This window comes from Cydia amplana, chromosome 4 (assembly GCF_948474715.1).
Source record: "Cydia amplana chromosome 4, ilCydAmpl1.1, whole genome shotgun sequence".
Taxonomy (NCBI): domain Eukaryota; kingdom Metazoa; phylum Arthropoda; class Insecta; order Lepidoptera; family Tortricidae; genus Cydia; species Cydia amplana.
This window is the reverse complement of record NC_086072.1, coordinates 22,160,380-22,179,406: the sequence shown is the minus strand read 5'-3', so window position 1 is coordinate 22,179,406 and position 19,027 is coordinate 22,160,380.

The window sequence follows — 19,027 nt, the reverse complement described above, 5'->3', positions numbered from 1 at the left end:
GGCGCTTAAGACCATAATTTAATTTTCACGCGTTTCAATTTAAATGTACTGTTCGTAGATAATAAGATATATCCGGATAAATCCAAATACTTGAGATTGTTGGGTGTATCCGAAAAAGAGCCAATATTCTGAAGTGCCTACTCGGCATTACCTGAATACCTCACGTTACGTGGATGACTGAAAACATTTTCTCATATCACTTTCCTCATATAATTTAATAACAATATCAATAAACCAATACGGTTATACGATTTCAACTTATACATATGTACAACCCAATAGATTTTATTCTGGAAAAACGATTGCTTGATAAATAATAGATAAAATTGAACATCAATATAAATACTTGTCATCGATATGCGGCTCAACGTCATAAATAAATTTAAAAAACAATATATATCTAGTCTTTTCATGTTCTATTACTTATCGAAGTATTACGAAAATTGTATGTTTTGACCACACCACCCCATAAAAGCCTTCTTTAAATTCATCAAAAAATTATGAGGTAGTTGCATTTTAACCATAATATTGAGAAAGTCATTTGATACAAATTTAGAGCTCTTACCTCATGTTGACTAGTAGAATTCTCTGATGATTTTGAGTGATAAATATTTACCAAAAATAGAAGATGAATAAAATACATGACGGCATGATGACAGCAATACATTTAGGTATTTCTTATCATTTAGGCAATATAAAAGTAATATAAATAAAATTATAGGTATTCTTGCTTTTAAATTCATAACCTGTTATTAAAATCAGAATACGGCTAATGAAAATCTTGTTCTTGCAAAAATTCACATGCCGCTTAGGGGGCACCTGTAGAAATTCATAAGTGACACCTGTAGGCGTGCTACGATCGTAGCAAAGGATGTTTCGTATTGACTAGAGTGTAGCTCTGCTAGCCGTGGCCTACGAAACTATAGGCTCTACGCGTCTAGAGAAGAATAGCTTGATTAACCTGATTGAGTTTTAAAAGAAGGAGTAAAGATTATTGTATGAGTATTGTTTGAGTTATTTCTTCCTTTTAATGAAAATATTTTGCCACAGAACTGAGACATTCAAATAATACAGTAGGTATATAAAATAATTCCCTTACCCCGACCATTTTAAGTAATATATCCTCCTCATCTCACTTCGCGCATTCTAGGTTTATTTACCGATTTAGTATCCAATTTAATTAAACTTGCACTTTAGTGCATCCTACAGTGCAGTACTAAAGTAAAAGAGCTAGAGCTTGAGAGGTATGAAATTAATATGCTTTCAGTAAAACACAGACCTACTCAATTACTCATACACCGCATTAAGAAGCGTTTACAAAGAACATGAGGTTACCACACATAGTTGCAATATTACTGATAAACATTAGCGTTTATTGAACAAAACATGACAAACATGACAAAAAAAACAATAAATAAAAACAACTTAAAATTACAATTAAACTAAATACAAACTGAAAACAATTCTAAAATAAAACTAACCTAAATCTAAAAAAGGCCCCTGCGGCAAGGTCCCCAAGATGCTGGCTGCATTACCCCGCTGAACTGCCAGACTGAAGCGTTGGGCGAGGTAACTGCCAGCTCTTGGGTCCCCAGTTGCGTCCCTGAGTCTCTTTGAAAGGTCTTCAAAGAGACTCAAAGCGCCAGGACCCCACGGACCCAGGGTCTCGACGCCGAAAGGAATAAATCTGTATTCGGCACCGAGACCGCGATATTTCCCCACCTTTGCATTTTCGGCCGCCTCTGCAGCAGCTGCCGCCCTCACAGAGGTTCCGTGGAGATGTGACGAGGCCAGCGTGTCTACGCAGGTTGCATCCCACACTAGCACCCGTCCCATACTCCACGGAATCAAAGACATCCCGTCAGGTCTCCTGCCGTCACTTCTCAATATGCCGGTCGGCTCCAATAGAGCAGGCACATTGACCGATGCAAGAGACCGACGGATGATGTCGTTAAGGGCGGCATGCCTGGAGAAGCGGCCCGCGCTCCTCTGGCAGGAGAGACCGTGGTGACCTAACTGGTCTACGTCCGCACCGCAGGGGCAACGATGAGGGGCACACACCGGGATACCTAAACGGAGGCAAATCGAGAGCCGGAGCGTGTTGGGCTCTAAAAAAGTTGTTATTTACTAATATTACTTGTTATTTGAGCAGCACAATTAAGTTGTATTCAACCATTTTATATTATAAAAGCCTTAAAACTTAATTTTAGTAAATAATTATATTTAATTTACACGAGTACTTGTTGTAATTATAAGCGCAACTGAAATAAGCGGTCGCGTTTCCATGAATTTGTACAAGAGCACTTAAATGTAGGGACCCCGATTGTCGTCTAGTAGTGGAGGTGGTCTGTGCAGTAAAATGAACTGGAAAGCTAATTTGGTGCGCTTCATTTCCAATTCCTGTTTCTTGCGACGGCCGAGCGTTTTGCGCTGAGTAGCAAAGCGAAGCAGCTTCAACTCGCTTCAGCAGATTTTATTTATTTCTGTTGTATCAAATTACAAAACAGGAAAGTTTTCCCTTACAATCGAGCGTACATACATTCTGATATCTAAATGAAGTCATTTAATTATCATTTGCGAGTGCACTTCGCTCGTACATGTACTTACAGATGTAGTGTATAATTGTTTTCCATCGTATCTTCTCAGAAACGTTCGTATTTGTCATGCTTCTTCAGTCAACCTCAGTACCTTTTGTACCGAGACTGACTGAAATAGCAAAACACGTTCATTCGTTTCCGTGAAAATACGATAGAAAATAATAACAATCACACTCGTTCGTAAATTCTTGTTTACCACCGTTAACATGTACACAATGTACTACATACTTCATTCCGCACGGAATTTTAGCCATTGCCTCTCAAAATGCAGCGACAATTTCCCAATAATGTGAAAATGTAACGTTTAACAACACCGCAGATACATTGGCAGGTTTCAATGGCTCTTACTTAACCTTTTAACCGCCAGCAATTTTTGATCGAGCGTGCTCGTGTCGCCACCGACAGTAATTGTACCACGCAGAGTAAGGTTGGCCTATGCTATAACTATTTACGGGAGTTATAAATGTGCTGTAAAAACCAAATCAGATCTTTGTCTTATTTATCAGACTGTGGCGAAATGAGCTGGATATGTAATGCCTTATATATAAGACTCTGGCGGTTAAAGGATTAAATAACATCGTCTTCCATATTAAAAATAAAACATACTGAAAAAAAAGTTCTAGCATGAACATATTGACAGGTAGCGGTGCCAATTTTTTGTGAAACGGCCATATTCTATCTATCTATCTAATACCTTTAAACGAGCAATTCTTGTTTATTTATTTATTTATATATATATATATATTTCGGGGATCTCGGAAACGGCTCTAACGATTTAGATGAAATTTGCTATACGAGGGTTTTCGGGGGCGAAAAATCGATCTAGCTAGGTCTTATCTCTGGGAAAACGCGCATTTTCGAGTTTTTATATGTTTTCCGAGCGAAGCTCGGTCACCCAGATATTTATTTGAAATCTAGAATCCAATTGGGAGTTGAGTGGTATTTTGTATATTTAAAAAAACTTTACGTGGTCTTCACGCATTGTGTCAATAGTCCATTAATTTTCTTAACAATAATCATAATCATACCTACAATATGAACATTCATGTGGCGTTAAAAGGGAAAACTCGAAATAAACTTTACTTTCCTCGTTCCACGTAAATGTCTCAAACATTGACACAGTGATGGATGACGCAGCAATAGTTATTCCTTGACAACAGTTTTTAGGGTTCCGTACCCAAAGGGTAAAAACGGGACCCTATTACTAAGACTCCGCTGTCCGTCCGTCCGTCCGTCCGTCCGTCTGTCACCAGGCTGTATCTCACGAACCGTGATAGCTAGACAGTTGAAATTTTCACAGATGATGTATTTCTGTTGCCGCTATAACAACAAATACTAAAAACAGAATAAAATAAAGATTTAAGTGGGGCTCCCATACAACAAACGTGATTTTTGACCGAAGTTAAGCAACGTCGGGCGGGGTCAGTACTTGGATGGGTGACCGTTTTTTTGCTTGTTTTGCTCTATTTTTTGTTGATGGTGCGGAACCCTCCGTGCGCGAGTCCGACTCGCACTTGGCCGGTTTTTAGGGAGAAATGGTGACGTCTCCTTTGGGAGTAGGCACGGAGTAGGTAAGTATTTCTGTAATAATAATGTTTATACATATACAAGGCCACAGACGCCACAGCCATAATATCACTTTTTGATTTTTCAACCCGCAACCAAAATGCGTTTAGCTGTGCGAGGAAGGAAGTAGAAAGTAGGAACAAGTAAGTACTACATAGGTTTCGTTACCTACTTTCAAAATTTTATATTTTTCCGAGTTCATTATTATTCACAACGACGGGACTTAATCGCGTAAAATTAACTAAAAAATCAAGAAGTGAATAATAATAAGTAAAAATCGTGAAAGTTTAAAATCAGTATTTTGGCTGTAAATGTAAAAGGAATAATTCCCGGTCTAGGCTAATTTATAACTATAACAGTTGCACACTTTAAAAGTAGCTCATTAGCACAGATAAACCGTAATTTTGAAAACATTCTCATTGCCAAACTAATAACTACAGCACCTGTAAAAATATGTGTGGCAACAACTCTAACAAGCATATTTGCCTTTCTTATTTTCAAGCGCAAAATAATTATAAATAACACGCGCTAAATCTGAATAACACGAGTAAACTGTAAATGAATGAAGCCCTAAATGTAGTGGGTAATTAGAACATACTGGCGCTGCCAGCCGCCCGCGGCGGACACGGGAGCATTGTCAAACGGTTGTTTTGCTCCCAACGGCGCACTTTTAGTACACATATACGTTATAAAGAGGTTTGAATTTTATAGTGGCTGCTATTAATGTATGTACCTACGTTTTAGCTTTTAGCTGAGTTGACTAGTGTTCCTTCTATATGGTAGCTTGTGTTATATTTCTAGTACCTAATGCAGCTTTTGATATTTATTATACACAGTTTTGAACTGCATACCTAAACATTAAACAGCTTGCATAAACCTCACGTAGCTAAGCAAGCACAGGAACGAAAACAAAAAGTTTTCAGCTTACGAGTAGACTCTGTTGCAAAACACGCTTTTGCATAACATTAATATGCATCGCTCTGCTGATGCTGCGCCTAAAAGTATTAACATTGGTCGAGTGAGGCTCCAAGAACATTAGGGTTCCTTTCCGCGCAGATCCACTAATAATAATAGTTCTCGACTTAATTTCCTAGGTTAGGTAGGTACTCAGCGAAACCACTAGACTAGTCGTACCTACTAAAAAAGTTATAGAGTCAAAATATAGGGTCGGCAACGCGTATATAAACACCCCTGTAGTTGAAGGCCATGGACCGTCCATAGGCTTAGGTAACTGCTTTCTGTCAGGCGGTCCGTATGCTTGTTTGCCACCGACGTGGTATATATATATGTCGCAGTCGGATTGTATAATCCGCCGTATTATATTACGGCTAGCCGTTTTACAAAACAGGGGCGTTTTGAAATGCGGCGGTTCGACGATTAGCCGGATTGAATGCGGCTGAATGAAAATCCGCCGGAATGTATTCGGCGCCATACGTTCTTCAAGACGGCTAGCCGTAATGTAATACAGCGAGTCATTAGCCGCCGCTTTGACAGTTTTTAGTGCCCATTTTTAACACTCGTGGCGCTGCCTGACATAACAACAACAAACTATGAAAAACGCTGGGGTGTCCATCAAATCTGGAGTTCGTCGGACTGTTTCTTTTCAAAAAACATTTCCTTTGCAACTTAACTAGACGGAGCCCCGCTTCGCGGGGCTCCTATTTCTGAGCGGTTTGCCCTTCGGGCATCTGAAGCTACCTAACGAACCTAACCTACCTAGCTATTGAATTAGTGAGACGTCCGTGAAAACATTACACTTTGGGGAAAAAAGCGTAGGTAGGTAAGTAGGTTAGGTTCGTTAGGTAGCTTCAGATGCCCGAAGGGCAAACCGCCCAGAAATAGGAGCCCCGCGAAGCGGGGCTCCGTCTATTTAAGTTGTGAAGGAAATGTTTTGGAAAAGAAACACATGAAGTGCGGTGGGACCATGGTAAAAATAAATTAAATTGCAAACATTGTCAAACTCCGGTTACGTAGGCGACCGAAAGAATGGTCACTCTACAATTTAAATAGTAGATACGATGCGGCGAAACGTAGGCCGCCTTATTGAAGAACGTATCGTAATGACAATCCGGCTAATCGTCGAACCGCCGCATTTCAAAACGCCCCTGTTTTGTAAAACGGCTAGCCGTAATGTAATACGGCGGATTATACAATCTGACTACGACATATATATATATATATATATATATATATATATATAAAAGAGACCGGTTTTTCTAAAATTATTTAAAATAAATGATTAAAAAATTTGGAAACTTCGGTCATGAAGGTAATTTATTAATAATATTCATAAATTTTTAGCTTAACTTATGTTTTAAATTTAAGCTAGCAATTTTTAATTAAAAAGTGAATATTGAAGGTTCGTAACGGAAATAAAGTTTGGGCACCGCCTGCCTGCGCTTCCCAAACTTCGTCGCAGACAATTAAATGTTTCGTATCGACTTGTACTTTTATTACCTTTTCCATTTCAGAATTAACAAGTTTTCACAGTCTCCATTCAGCAGGCCTAAGAATCTAATTTGTGCGTGAACTCTATCGCAGTTCATCTCACTCGCACTGATGTAAGTATTGGTGCGATGGTGTGGCCCGAGACTAACAGACGCGATTGTCATGCTTGTGTGATTGATAATCGCTGTTGACTTTTTAAGACTCTGATTTAAGCAATTGTCACTTTGACTAATTGAAGGCGATTGATCGATTTTTTTGTTTCTAATTTGCCTCTCTTTTGTAATTTGGCAAAATTGAAGACACCCAAACTAAAAGTTGAAATAAATTGCATCAATCGTACTTTAATTCATTGTGATGAGGCCAGCGGAAATGCAACAATCCAATTCAATACACAATTTTAGTGCAACTGTAGAATAGTGTCGTTAGGTGATGAGCAGGCCTCGGAGTATTTTTAGCACGGTAAGACTAAGGAGAGCTATGGAGTCTTTGTTAACATTAAAATTAAATTCATACTCATACTCATCCTCATTAATTAAGTTCGTCCGAATCGTTTTATAAATACTTAGACTACTTATATGTAATTAATTCTGTTTACATATATTTAATTAAATGTTATATTATAAAAAAGTAATAATATGTATATGTGTATGTTAATATTATTATATTACCCATATTGCAGTGAAAGTTATTGGTCTTATAAGAGAGGCATACGATTTTTTCGAAAATGATTATCCAGTTTTGGATCAAGTAAAGTTATTATAATGTTATTGTAGCGTTTCCGTGTCAGCGTGATTATTTACACTCAGTTTATATTGTTTTAATTTATTTTAGATAGAAAATATGCGGTCCACGTTTTACTGTTTGAAACTTCCTCATACAATCTACGTTGACATGTTCTTCAAAGGACTACCTCGTGAGGCTATATCTCTTAAAGATGAAGGGATGAAATCAACTGGATATTGTGAAGATTGCTGCCGTCACTATTGGTGTCTTGAAAATGATGCCCATGAATGCGACTTACGACGTTTATACTGCCCATTATGTGTGAACGAACTGTTTTGTAGACGTAAGGAAGAGTAACGCCTTGGAGGATTTAATCAAACGGAGACGCCATGTCTGTAATTTTCTGTACAAAACAGTCTGCCGATTTTTGCGGGGGAGGGGAACGTCAAATGTATGCGTAGCGTAAAAATAGCCATGTCAGATAAACGTCAGTCCATACATTGTGTATGACCGTTGGCCGCCTATTTTCGACAGAGGGGAAAGCCTGTTAATGGCTACTCCGTTTAGTTGTATCCTCCAAGAGTAACGCATAACTATTCTAAAATATTGTAGCTCTATATCAACCTTAATGAATAATAAACAGTTTTAATATCTATGGAATATCGTTTTAATATGTCGAATACGTATTACCAATGTTTATAATCATAGGTTGCATGTCTTAAGTACTTTTTTAAGTGATAGGCCACTTATGATTAAACCTCTTTACCTAAATATGTGTATGAGTAAATCAGATGTCACATTATGTCATGAATATATAGTTACGTATTTCGTTATTGTGATGATCGCTGATATTTATTAGGTCTAGAGCTGTACATAATTTACTTGTACTTAATTAATGAGGATGAGTATGAGTATGAACTTAATTTTAATGTTAACAAAGACTCCATAGCTCTCCTTAGTCTTACCGTGGTAAAAAAACTCCGAGGCCTGGTGATGAGACTGATGAGCTGCGAACTTTTTAGATAGGATATTAATTATTTAGGCCGTTGTCTTTGGAGAAGAGGAATGTCTGGAACTTTACGATGAGTTAAGTTATAACCAATATGTCAAAGTCACATTAAATTGAATTTAGGTTAGGGACTGACTACAATAGGTTTCGTAACTAAGGTGCTTCTCTATAACCTAACTATAGGTACTAGAAACACGACGGTCATATTTCAATAAGTAAATTGAATAAATAAAATTATTTTCAGGCAGCTATTGGCCCATATACCTACATAATAATATATACCTTAAACCTAGCATACATATTATTATAAAATATATCCTAAAGCTAAAATAAAAACACACACAACAATTGTGGCAGCGACGCAGTTCGCAACCCCGCCCCGTCAGGGAGCCGGCCGCGGAACCGCCGGAACTTGACATCCTTCGGCCAAAACTCCACTCAAATAAATTACATCATCTACACTTTCAGATAAATCAGACTTTTAATTCTTGTATTAAAAACCAGTTTCTTAAAGCATAATTTGATATAAAAATGAGGCTTATCCTATTAAGAGAAAATTATTATAAAGTAAGATTTTTAATAATGTAGGTTGAAAATAATTTGAGAGTCAAATCACGCGAAAATTGAGAGCGCCTGCGCTTGAAACCTGTTGCCGCGGAGCGACAGGATCGCTAGTCAAATATTATAAATACAATACAAATACACCACACCTTAATAAAACAACATAATACGAAGGATATAGCTATCATACACAGTTTTGAACTGATTCTGTGTTCTTAATAAAACAAAATAATACGAAGGATATATGTAATAGCTATATATAGGGCACATTTAGATATTGCCTTCACCTACAGCGTCCTACCCTGTAACATCATCTTTTTGTACTTTTTTATTACGCAGAATTTTTAGAACTTTAAAGAGGCGGTGACACTAGAATGTCTAGAATGTGTTAAAGTTAGTTTATCTGACCTTTAAGGAGTTAATGTAGAGGCTAATTAATATTAGTCTCTGCCTGCGCGACTTCATTATGAAAGTGAAATTCCTTAATACTATGGCACTAAATCGGACCCGCATTTTACGTACCTACCCTCGCCCACACTGTTAACTGACAGTTCCTAAACCTTATTACAAAAGGTATAAGTTCCACCGACGGACAGTTAAGATTGTTGCTGTTTGTACCTACGTATCCAAGTTGTTTCATATATTATTACTTTTTACTAAGAAACAGTCAGCATCAAAAATTTATATTTATAGTAGCAATCCTCGCGCGTTGGTGATCTCTTCTATTATGACAAAATTATAAAGGTTGTCTCGTCGGCTTATTCTTCAAATATAATGGCACGAGAATACTTCGCCCGCTTGTTAACTTTGGCCCCAGACTTTTAATTCATCAATCTATTTTTGTTGAATAGCCTACCGTACCTTATGTCAAATCCCTGTGTTACCTACATATTACGGCCCGAATAGGACAAAGCTTATAAGAAGTCACAGCGGTATGATACCGAATGTGGAAAAAATATATTTAAATAGATTGACACAACAAAACAAAATGAAACAATTATTCAGGTCGCTCAGGATTAACATTCCCTAAGTTCTTCATTGGATTAGATCTTTAGATTGGATCAGATAATCCCAATGCTTAAGAAAAATCTTAATTAATGGTCTGTTGAAAACCACTTACTTCGTCGTATATTATTTTGTTACTAATAAATCTAACAATATTTATTAACAAACCACACAATACACAGTTAGTAATTAAATACATATAAACTAAAATATTATGGATTACTAGACATTTAGAAAATTGTCGAACTATGTTTAATTATAACTACAGCTTTTATACAAGCAAATATTCCAAATTCAAGCCCGATTCTATTCGTCGTCGTATTGATTCGTCGCCTGTAGCAAAATCTTTGCTTAGTTTGGGGCTAGGTCGATCTCTGTATGATTGTCCCCACCTTACCTTTTCTTACCTTTTTTTTGATACAACCGTGATGGTCGCTCTAGCTGATTGATTGGTTCAATGCGAAATGAAATGAAAGCCGTGCGTGAAATGCACGCCAATCGTCTTGCTAGACGTTCGTCAAGGTAGTATCAAAACCAGTTCAGACTCATAACAAATTGTTATATTAGAATCGATCTGTAGATAGGTACTTCAATTTTACTGTGAGTAGGTTTCTCTTACAAAACCATTTCAACCCAGACCAATATTGTACAAAATCTTGAAACTAGCTAATAGCGTTCCTAAATATACATTTACGAACAATATTAAGTACGACTAGACGTACTAGACGTTGTACAGAAGTACCAACCTACATTTTCAGCTTATAAACCATTACAGCCTTTAAAATTACATAGAAAAAGTTCTGATTTTCCGGCAAACATAAGTTTGTAAATAATATAAATGTCCACTCAGAGTGAGTCCTCAGGCAACTTTTGACACAATATTCTATATAAAAACAGAGCAGGATCAAGTAATGAAGCAACTTTAAACCTTAAGTAAGTACGGTTAAGGTATGGTATTGTATTAAACTGCGGTTAGATTTTGAGGGCATATTCAGGGATTTTGCTTTTACTTTGAAATGTTTTGAATAATTAGGTACGAGTAGCAGCCCGCGGCGATCTTAAATTTGCACGTAAGTATAGACTTTTCTAAGAGCTCCCGTATATATCATGCCAATCACTAACGCTCCGTAGCGAACGAAACGCAACTGTCACTGTCACACTAATATGGAAGAGCAATAGAGAGACACAAAGCGATTCGATGGCGAAGCGCAAGCGATTGTCACCTTGGCTAGGCCGCCTGACCCAGTTATAGAGACTATTTGGCAGTAAGCTATTGTTTGTGCAGACATTTGATGATTGAGATAATTGAGAATGCGCTATCAACGAATTATGCTGGCGTAGGTATAATATTATAGCTATTTAGTGCGGCTTGTGGCATAGTAATTATCATATCAAAGTGCGACTAAGGGCCCGATTCGGATTTTGAAATAGACATCTATTAGATAGCCAACCCGTTGTTCCTTATCTAAAAGATTTAATAAAGTAAGCCGAAGTCAATTTTGTATCTTCTATCTGACTTATCTTTTTTTTTAAGACAAGGCTAATGCAAAATGTTCATTTTAAATATTGAATGTTTACACGTTTTAATTTTGCAATGTCCGACTCTAACCAACACCTAAAAATGTTAATGTTGGCTCGATTGAAAAAAAAAACGAAAGCGTCTAATTTTTCATTCAATTATATTTATCTAATTATAAACATCACTATAGGTGATTGTACGATATCTAACATGCAAATGTGCAGTAAATAGCCCAACTACTGCGTGTTGGACTCTCCTGTTAGTCCTATTAGTCCCAGAGATCAAGCGCTCGACTTAATCAATTAGAAGGCTTCATTACGCTCGGATTGCCGGTGCGTACCACACGACTGATGGCGCTCATTTGTCGGAGGACTTTTCGTTTATCTAATTACTGCCTTTTGTTATATAAATGTATCCATATTGATCTAATGATTGACATTTCAACAATCTATGATATCTATGATAGCATCAATAGTAGCGGATGAAACAACGTTATATAATTGTTCTACATACATATAGAAACATATCTCTTTTTGTTAATTAAAAAATTTGACGCGTAATCTGATTTTTGACGCCGACTGTACAATGTATTATAAATATGGAATGTGCAGCAAATCATAAATGACGACAAAGCGACGCAATGCAAACCGCAACTTGCAATTAGAGTCTGTCTCTACCTCTAACACCAATAGGTCTAGCACAGGAGGGGCGCGACAGTATCCCGCCCAAGGGATACACTACCCGTAGTATAAAGTTATACCGTCCCTTTCAATTATACTTCGTTTCTTTTCGCACATATTTAGATGTCATTCTGATATCAGTGTCCGTTCGAATCAGGGCTCGGAACCGGTATTGAAAAACCTATTACTATCGTTCCAATTATTTCGTTCATTAAAAAACTGATTAATTGATGGGCTAAAAAATTACGTTCTCTCCTAACCGGTAAGAAGAGGGAACGGAATTTTATGGTTCGCAAGGAATATAATATACTGCCGGTTACCCTTGGCTTTCAGAGACTCTCGGTTAAACTCGTTGAAATACGTGAAAGAGATAGGAATACTTATTCTTTCTATCTCGCTTCGATATTTTAAATTTAACTGGTTAATTTCGTTTCACAACAACGGAAGGCGAACGAATTTAACATAATTCAGTATCTCAATAGAACAGTTATTTAACCGATAACCGCAAACGGAAACGAAATCCTTTTCGTTCCCGGGTGAATGAACGAAACCGGTTTGAAACATAAAACGGTTTCCGAGCCCTGGTTCGAATTGACTTGTTAGATTTGTATCGCAGGGAGTTGCATTGGTACCTAATGTTTCCGCAAATGGTTGACAAATTCTAAATACCATTACAAATGCGTATATATAATAATCCATGAAGTAATTACATTTGTGTTCCGCACGAAAGCTCTCACACGAAATTCCAATTAGTGCTCAAAGAGAATACTAAATAAGTAAATACCCTACTTGATGTGCGTAATATGCGGCATACTAAATACATTATTGATCAGTATTGACTACCTAGGTAATGTAATTACTTATCACTCTCTTAAGTAAATGATGAGTAAGGGCCCGATCCGGATTTTGAAATAGACATTTGTTAGATATCTTTTAGACATAGCCAAGATACGATAACGATATGTTTAAGATCTAACCTGTCAAATTTGACATTTGCCCGATTCTGGAGAACCTCTTGAACGATTTCCACAAGATATGACTTAGAGATCCAATTCACATCTAATAGATATCTAACTCTATCTAACGTAAAAGTGACATTGGTTGCCCGAATTGCGCTGCAAAAGAGAACTAGTTGAAATACCAGTTACCACCACCATATACCAGTACCACCGTACCACCACCACCACCACCACCACCGTATACCAGTTGTGACTATAACGTATCTAGAATGGATCTAGTACGTGGCGTCTCTTGTTAATATCTTGAAGTTCGAATACGGCAGTCAGACATAAAGACACTTTGTGGAATTACATGATTAGTTTCTAGAAACACATTAAGTATATACTTATGTACAATTTTCTAATAGCTTAACAAAAAGATACATAATAATGTAGAATATTTATAATGTAGCTATTTTCAACGAGATTTTCATTTTGAACGAGAACTGTATAGATTTACATATTTCTTTTTGGAAAATTATTAGGGGTCAGTCAAGTAACTTGATGATTCAAGAAGCTGTAAAGTAATAGGTACATACAAAATATACAGACAGTTGAAAGAAAATAACCACTTCATAGTCCAGTTCCCTTCGTTTTCACTTCATAGTTTTCGTTTCGTTCTTCTGAGCGAGTTAAGCAATTTATCTGAACATTCTTGTTTTTCTTCGTCTTCGTAATCCTCGTAGCATCGTCGACGTAGACGGACTTAACTCCGGTAACCTAGCTTTATGACGTCTATAATACTCATACAGCTAGATAACCAAAGATAATTCACCGATCTACTACCCGTTGATCTCCACTTGACTCTCCAATATTCATTCTTCTGGCCAGATCTTCATTTGTTTTCAATCTTCATTCTTCGCCGATTTTCCTTTGATCTGTAGTTATATTTAAAGTATCTCCAGCGATGATTTAAAGCGTCTTATGGACTGAAAGTGTTATTTGTAATCATGTATGTTTTAAACGTACTTATTCTACAATAACTATATATATCTAGCATATAAGAATAGCCAGGGTGGCGACACAGTCATGCACAGAGCCAAATACAATTTATAGATAACTCGAAACACATTAATAAAGTTTCTCGAATCGTGAGCATGCTAACAGTTAACCAGTACAGCTTAGTAGGTACGTGTGAGTAAACAGTGTAAACACATATGCAGGTATACGTGCAGGAAAGTCACTTTTAATTCACGAGGTGATTTAATCGTAATAATGTCATGGGAGCTTGTTTCTAGCGATCGTCTTGTTTTGTTTGTTATTTTTACGTACGTCAATGACCATATTCCAGTAACACAATTTGGTGTTACCTATACAGTTAGGTAAGTACAATAATGTAAATGAAATTATTAATAATGCAATCAAATTTAAGACCCACACCAAATCGCCTTGTTATACAAAAGAAGTCTTCATTTTCCTCTCTGGATATATTCACATTATTGAGATTTTTTTTTATTAGCCTATTAGTGTGTCCCACTGCTGGGCAAAGGCCTCCCCTCTTTCCTGCCACTTGGCTCTGTCCAATGCACACTCCCGCCACTCCGCACAGAATGTATCAAGGTTGTCCCGCCATCTCCGTTTGGGTCTTCCTTTGCCCCGAGATCCATCCTGTGGGATCCAGTCCGTGGCTAATTTGGCCCAGCGCTCTGCTGGGTGCATTCGGCAGATGTGCCCTGCCCAGTCCCATTTCAGCTTAGCGGCCTTCATGCCCACATCCATAATGCCAGTTTTGGAACGCAGTTCGGTATTTCTAATACCGAATATTATTAAAGAATTATTAAGAATATTTTGACACAATTTGTTGTACCTATATCAACAACAAATATGCCCGTACGTTTGATTTTTTTCGAATTTTTAAAATTATTAAGTGCTATGTATTAGCAATTAAGTATGAAATCTGTTTTTCGCTGCTAGTTTTTACAATAATAAAAATATCGAATAAAGTCAAACGTAGAGGCATAGCTATGATTAGTATATACATCAAATTATATAAAAATATTTTCCATAATGTCCATATCCAGAGAGGAAAATGGGGACTACGTTTGTATGGAGAAGCGGCCACCCCCTTTCCTCTATAGAGTCTCACAACCCCTCCGCCAAAAAGCCTCTCCTATACTTATCGAAGTTGCTCTCATTTCAAACCGACAAGATTCATCTCAACATGTGTCTGAAATAAAGATTTTCAATTCAAAAAGCGCCATTTTAAGTAGCCATAAGTAAACCTTACGACGTCACAATAAGATTTACCTAAGCAGATAAAATCAATATAAATAAATAAATAAATATTATAGGACATTATTACACAAATTGACTAAGTCCCACGGTAAGCTCAAGAAAGCTTGTGTTGTGGGTACTCAGATAACGATATGTATAATATACAAATACTTAAATACATAGAAAACAACCATGACTGATATGGGCAATATGGGCTACGGGGTAAGTGTGGTTGGCCTTCACATAGGGGCCTGTTTACACATTGATCTGGGCTATAACCGTGAAAATCGAAGTTTGCAAATTGCGGGCATAATTTGCGTATTTCGGTTTTCGCGGTAGCCCCTCAGTGTTTATTCCGAGTTCAAAGATTTTCCACTAAACGCAAGTAGTTATTGTATGAACTCGCAATAAACATGAACAATGCAGGGTAGACAGGCCCTAATGTGAAGGCCCTCCACACTTACCCGTATTAACGTTACTGTGGTGTCTGCGAATCTTGGACCTCCGAGGCAGCAGATGGCACGTCCAGGCACGTCAGCTCTCAACTGCTGGTCCTCTCTCTGTGATGTTTGCCGAACATGTAACAGGAGCAGCATGTAGACCTGGAATGAGACAAATTTTCTCTGTATTTAATGAGGTATTTTTTTATACAGGATTGGAAAAAATATCCCTACTAATATTATAAATTAATGCTGTAGTAACTCTGTCTTGTCTATCTGCTACCCCTTCCCGCTTACTACGCTGAGCCGATTTAGATGAAATTTGGTATGGATATAGTTTGAAGCAAGGGAAAGGACAAAGGACATATCATAGTTCATTATCAATCACCTCTGGACTGGACTGGGTGGGTGCGACAGTTTAACCGTCCCTCTTTAAATAGTACAGTGAGAAAAAGACGCCTAGTTTATGACAGAAGTTAGTAATATTATAAAACTACAACATGTCAGTAAGATGTACCGATGTTGATATTTCAACTTGTACCTACGCCTTTACTTTGCAAATTGTTTTGATGAATAACATTGCATATACAATCTCATTACAATTTCAAATCCCCATCCACGATACGGCGGCAACGTTTTAGAGGAAATATCTGGTGTCTTAATTTTTACATGATCCGTACTTTTTACTGGTTCTTTGATTTTGTCACCAATTATTATGAAGTTATTCCACTGGTAAGCATACCAGTCCAGCAGGACGACTTGTGAATAAGCTAAGTTAGGTCAACACACTTCCGCGTACTGCTTACATAAACCTTATTTTCATAGGTATAAGATCTACGACTGGTGGTAAGTTAACTGTGTCAACATCGACACCTCCCATATCGCCCTCGCACAGTCCATCCTAATTGCGATCTTATGCAAATGGCTATTATTATGGCTTGGAAATGTAACTTTATAACACCTCTATGTAAAACCCTTTTTATGTGCAAATAAATGATTATGATTATGTTCATTGTAATTGATTACAAATTAGCAGCTCATAGCCTCATATTTATGACGCTTCAGCCATGTCATCTCAGACACACTAATTAAGCCATTTAAATTTCAATCTTAACACCACAGGATGAAAGTTTATATTCATTTTATAGGTTGTGTATTATAAGTCAAAATTATATTTTGAATCTTAATACCTACATTATAAAGTCGTAAATTTAAGTGATATTGTGAGTATAGTGAACAAATGTTTGTTAGTTAGTTGTGATGGACAAATGGCATTGAAGGAAGGAAGTGGCAGCCTAGAAAATGCCGTTGGCTAATTTTCCGGTCATTTATATATTTCCACAGTCACCACACAGACATTATTAAATGGATTCTTCAAAATAAAAGTTAATTTGTATAGAACAAGCATACATTTAATAAAAATATATGTTTCAATAATAATAAATAAACTTAGTAGTAAATATCACAGGGGTTATAATTATTATCGTACACTAGATTAAGGAATAGTTAGGCAAATTTCCTACAAGTTCAGAAAGGTATAAAAATACGTTCACGAACCAGTTCAATATTACAAACATGTCTAAAGTAAAATCCAATCAGCACCGAACACTGAACACATAAAAGGAAGGCTTTAAAACATGTCCACACCGCACTGTCATGTCATGCCTCAGACCGCCTACGAAGCCTCCGAGCTAAGAGCAAACATCGCTCTTATGTTTGTTATGTCTGACCGTATACTGAAAGGTGAATTAGGTCACACCGAACGACATTTAGTGTGGAGCCAACCCGAAAACGAGAAAAAATAATTTGTTGTTCATTACATTTAGGCTAATCATGTGATGAAGTTTTCTATGAACATCAGACGGTCTAGCATGAGTTGTGTTGTCGCGCACGACTCCATACATCAAGCGCGACTTCGAGTATGAAGTCGCGCGCGAGAACACAACTTATGCTGTCTAGCATGATTTTTTTCACGACCTCGGGAAAAGAATAGGAAAAATCATATATTTTCATTCATATTAACGTTTTAAATATTTAACAACAAAAAGACGACTCGACACACACATTTTATTATTTCATCAGTTTAATTACCTATCATTTTTTTTATTCTTTATATACTACTCACGGCTACACTTACCTCATATTGGCTTGGATAAAATTTGCTCAAAATATTAAAAGCATCGATCGATCTCATAAATTTAATGATCGGCTGAAATAATTTTCTGCTTAATTTATTTATTAGTGCGGTATTAAATTTAATTTGCCGAAATTAATTACATAATGGCTGCGGATGCGAAGTATCATAAGCTTCCGAAGTTATATATTAAGTGTAAAGAAAATACCTACAAATAAAATGATAGGTAGAAACGATAAAATAAAATTAAGCTAAGGACTTCCACAAGACTCCAAAACTGCCAACTTTGACCCCAAAATATCAGATGTTACTTCTAATGCGTTCCACGTCTCGGTGTTTTAAACCGTCTGTTATCTGCCTCTGCCAGTTGACTCATGCCGCTATAATAAGGCATATCGTCAGAGGCACGTGACGACTGGTGAATAAATAACGTTTTAGGTACGTCGAAACCACTTAATATAGAGTCCACTCCGAAATCTTGTTCTATCACTATGGAAAAAAATCGATTATTGTATTAATCATTTTTATTGTATTAAAAACCACTCCGTTCCTAATAAGTCCTATGCTGAGTTGGATGGACTTTAGAGTAAGCGTGAAGGTGCCAATACTTTTCAATATTGCATATACTCGTACTTTAGAAAGACCCATAGTGGCCTATGTGGAATGCTAAGTTCAATCTATCTATGTCTACCAGATTTTCAATTTGTTTTTCTATCAGGTATATATTTGAAAAGAAAAACGTAAATTACGAGTATCAACCGCGATACAATGAACCAGGTACTTAAAGTTCGACTCACATGAAGTCTGCATAGAAAAAAAATAGTAATGTCACCATAATCGACTTTCAAGGAAAATTTGACGGAAGTATGTTGAAGTGATGTTGCCAAATTATTTCTAAGCATACATAACATAGCTGAACGTGCAACTTAAGTAAAACTGACAGTGACAGACGAACAACCCCTGCTCCGCGACATCGCCGCACCTTCATTTAGAAACCTGAGGGTCTACCGAGAACCGAGAACACCTTCATTAGAGTAAAAAAAAAGAAAGATATGCCCTCTGTTTTATCCTAAGACTATCTGGATTGTTAGGTAGTCATCGTCTATCAAAACCTACGCAACCACTTACTAACT